This window comes from Rhinolophus ferrumequinum, chromosome 23, assembly GCF_004115265.2.
Source record: "Rhinolophus ferrumequinum isolate MPI-CBG mRhiFer1 chromosome 23, mRhiFer1_v1.p, whole genome shotgun sequence".
Taxonomy (NCBI): Eukaryota; Metazoa; Chordata; class Mammalia; order Chiroptera; family Rhinolophidae; genus Rhinolophus; species Rhinolophus ferrumequinum.
Genome location: NC_046306.1, coordinates 11532218 through 11536492, shown reverse-complemented (window position 1 = coordinate 11536492; position 4275 = coordinate 11532218). Strand labels below are relative to the sequence as shown.

At 39.6% G+C, this 4275-nt stretch overlaps 1 non-coding gene across 1 annotated transcript; it reads right to left on the bottom strand.

Annotated features, from left to right (window-relative positions):
• Positions 1-1454: 1454 nt before the first annotated feature.
• LOC117016357 (U6 spliceosomal RNA) lies at positions 1455-1558 on the bottom strand. Its single transcript, XR_004421882.1, has one exon. It is a non-coding gene; the product is annotated as a U6 spliceosomal RNA (small nuclear RNA).
• Positions 1559-4275: the final 2717 nt, after the last annotated feature.

The window sequence follows — 4275 nt, the reverse complement described above, 5'->3', positions numbered from 1 at the left end:
TGCGGGCCCTCTAAGAGGGCGCCTGGGTTTCTAGCCGCCTTCAGTCTCACTGGGACGGACGGGGTACTTGCTGAATTTCACGGCCAGATGTTGTGGGAATTCGTCTTCCCAGTGCAGGACCTTTGAGCTGAGGAGCCCGGTGTGGGGCTCGGAACCCTTCCTCCATTGAGGGGTCCCTCCCAGCATTCAACCACATACTATCTGTGGGTGTGGGGTCAGAGCCCATTTCGCGTCTCCACCCCTCCTGCCAATCTCTGTGTGGTCTCTTCTTTAGATCCTTAGTTGCAGGGGTTCTGTTCAGCTAGTCGTCAGATGATTCATGAGGTTGATTGTTCAATAATTTGTTTGTAATTTTGGTGTGATCCTGGGATGCAGCAGGCATAGTGTTTACTTTATCTGCCATCTTGGACCTTCCGATTTCTTGTGATTTTAAATAAAAATAAAAAAATTATAATGCATGACATATCAACCCAAGCCCCCAAATAATTTTCTAAAATGGAACTAAACTCTTAAAATACTTAGCAAGTATCAAACTAGCTTGTTACGTATAAAATGCTTAAAGCATGATTTTTCTAGTCACCAAATGACTACTCAAGTTTTCAACAAATAGTTGATGTGTGTGTGATGACATGCTCACATCCGATTGCATGTCCCCTTCTTCGCTTCTTGGTGCACTTTTCAAAATGGGGTTCAAGTGTTCTCTAAATAGTCGTTGAAAAGTTATTTTCCCTGTGTGTTATTTCGATAGAAATGGTACATCGAGTTTTGGGGATACAAATAAAACTTTTTCTTTATAAAGACTGGTCTAAAAAATTGTGAGAAATATGCCTTTATAAAGTTTGTATTAAAAACAAAGAGGCAATCTATTGGGAAACTATTTACTAGAGAGATGTTCAATATATGTTTGCATCTGTATTCTTGGGTTACAGAGGATGTGAGATATATATATATATATATATATATATATATACACATATATATATATATACATATATATATAATACATATAAGTAAATATATAATAATATTTGCTTATGTTTATATATGTAATATATAATAAAAAATATTTCCTTTTTCTTGGGTGAAGGAATATTGTATATTCCATGTATTTGCAAAAAGTCCCACCCCCACATATATACTGCATGACATATTACCTCTTCTATAAATACCCATGGGAAAACTTCTCTCCTGTACCAATATCAAGAAAAATCTGATTTATTCAAGTAGTCCTGTTTGTTTCTATCATATGGACATTGAGAATCATGAACACAGTGAAGCACTTTGAAATCCATGGCTTTCAATCTTGGCTTTGCAGAGCTTTCGGGGTTCCTTTAAGACACTTTACAAGTACCCACAGGAGAAAGGGGTAATGCATGAGGTTGGGGCTAGGATCCTTCACCTCCTTTTTTCATACTGAACTTCTGTGCCTTTTTTTTTCTTTCTAATTCATCTATAAAAATATGGAACAGTTCAAGAATTTGCATGTCATCCTTGCCAAGGGGCCACGTTGATCTTCTCTGTGTCATTCCAATTTTAGTATAGAAGCTGCTCAACACAATGTGGTTACTTTTGAATAAAAGAAAGTTTGAAAGCCACTGATGTAATTGATCACATTTTCCTCTTTGAACTGGCTGCCAGGAAGCTCAGTATCTAATCCTTAGTCCACCACTGACAAGCGTTCAGGATCTCTCAGCTCACATTTTGTGTGTAAACCTCACCCTTGACTTTCATTTCTTTTCCTCCCCATGTTTCCCCTTCACTGTTTTTCTTGTAGTCTTTTTTCTGCTGCTATATACGTGTTTTTGCATGCTACCTCAAATCCGTTTTGGGAAGAGCCAAGGTTTAAATGAATGCATTTTAAAAATGGAGTCCTTTTTTCTGTAGAGGAGATCTTTGCAGGTGAGAAAGAAATGTGTATAGAAACAAGGCATGATTTGACATGGAGAATACACGTGTGTGTTTGTAGAATATGACTATATGTGCTGGATACATTGTGAAGTTTGCAGTTTTCAAGATTCCTCTGATCTTCTGGCTTCAGAGGAAATTCACTTGGACGACTCAGGGGGGAAACAGTGTTTTATTCCAGGCCAGGCATTGCCTGTGCTCTACACTCCAAAGAATCTGCTTTAGGGTTTAGCATTTTCAGATTTTGTCTGATCGTATTATGCTAGGTCCTTGTAAAATGAGCCCAGATACTTACCAAGAAGAAATCAAGGTACAGAAAGGGGGCACTCCTGCCTAGGAAGGTGACTGGATTTTAAGCAGTCTTGAATAAAAATTGGGAGTCTTAAATCTTATTTCAATTTCTACCTCATCTGCTGTGAACCTGGGGTCAAGTCCTCATTCATCCCAAGACAGGGCTTCTACCCTCTGCTGCACACTGGGATCACCAGGGGAGCTTTACAAATATACTGATACCTCAGTCCTTCTTCCAGAGTCTCGTTTAATTGGTCTGGGGTGGGACCTCAGCATGGGGATTTTTAAAAGCTCCCCTGGAGATTCTAATGCACAGCCGGAATTGAGAAAACTGCTCTGAGAGAAGGAAAAAAATAAAATTAATAAGTACCTGCCTCCTGTTGATCTCTCAAGGGGCCATGGGGTGTGGCTGTGATGTATGAGAGAAGGAGCCAGATTCTGATGAAGGAGTAAAATGGTTCAAAGGAAACAGATTAACCCTTTGATTCCATACCCTTAGTTAATAAATTTTCTTCAAATTTCCCCCATGATCTGCAAAAAGAAACACGTTTCACGTCCTGACCCTGTACACACACACACACACACACACACACACACACACACACACGCACACACACACTTAATGCACAAAATTCATTTGGTATTTTCTATTCCAATCTATTCCATTCTATTCCTTTAAGAACAAAGTTCTGCTTACTACCCTGTTTCCCCGAAAATAAGACCGGGTCTTACGTTAAGTTTTGCTCCAAAAGACGCATTAGGGCTTATGTTCAGGGGATGTCATCCTGAAAAATCATCCTAGGGCTTATTTTCCAGTTAGGTCTTATTTCTGGGGAAACACGGTACCACTGTTTAAACAAGATTATATTAAGGCTCATGGGCCAAGATAAATTAAACACTTCTGAAGAGCATTAAGACGCTCAATTGATAATGACTTGGAGCCTTTTGCAAAGATGCGATGGGAAGTGAAGTTGTATGTACACTAATAAAATTTGTTGAGTAATTGCTAGTGCCGGTGACAGTCATAGTAGAAAGTGTTTTACAAACATAATCTCAGTGAATTGTCACAATAAGAATAATATAATAATAAGAATAATAATAATACAAGATGGGTGCTGTTATCTCCATTGTAGACATGAGAAAATCAAGGCCAAGTACCGATGTATGTTCTGCATCTAGAAAGCCAAAGAGTCATCTTCATCCAGAAGCAGCAGGTCTACGGCTTCCCTGACCCATGGGAGGACAATTGTGCTTACTGAATACATTTGATTGTCTGAAGTTTTGGGAGTAGAAAGGGGATGGAATAAGCGATGAGCAGAGGTGGATCCCGGGATAGTGAGGCCTGCTGCGTACATAATTTGGGGACGTTATTTAAGAAAAAGAATGCAAAATTATGAGTCTAAAATTAGGTACAAAAGTGAATATTTCTTTGAATTCAGAAAAAAGCTTCACAACAAATTCAGATTTTAAGAAGCTGAAAAATACCACAAACATCACAACGTCCCAACTCAACTTTCCCTTGTCTGGATCCCCAAAATGCCACTCCACACCACCCTATCTATGCAAGGTCAAGTGCTACAGTGGGGACTCCAAGTGAAAAGAGACCGTGGTCTCTGCTGATTGCTGCTAAATGTCAAAAGCAAATGATTTTTGTCAATTTGACATCAGCAAGCAACCATGTGAACACATTTCTAGACCCCTGTCAGGGCCTTAGAAAGTGGCCCAGCAAACCAGCGCCCCAGGAGCTTAAGTTTCATCAACTTACCAGTAACTCCACAACTGGAGTCAAAGGCTCCCTATTATATCTCAATATCAAGGGCTTTGGAGACAGCTGGACCTGAACGTCAGCCCTGGCTCAGCCACCTTCTGCCTTCTTTGAACTGAGACTTGATCATTTGTAAAAGCTTCTACCTTTCCGTCTCTTTGGGGGATTTAAGGAGATAAGGAAGGGTTGGGCTTCAAGTTGCCAGATTTAGCAAAGAAAAATATAAGACACCCAGTTCAATTTGAATTTCAGACAAACAATGAATACTTTTTTAGTATAAGTATGTGTGACCGATTGCAGAGGACACACTCATA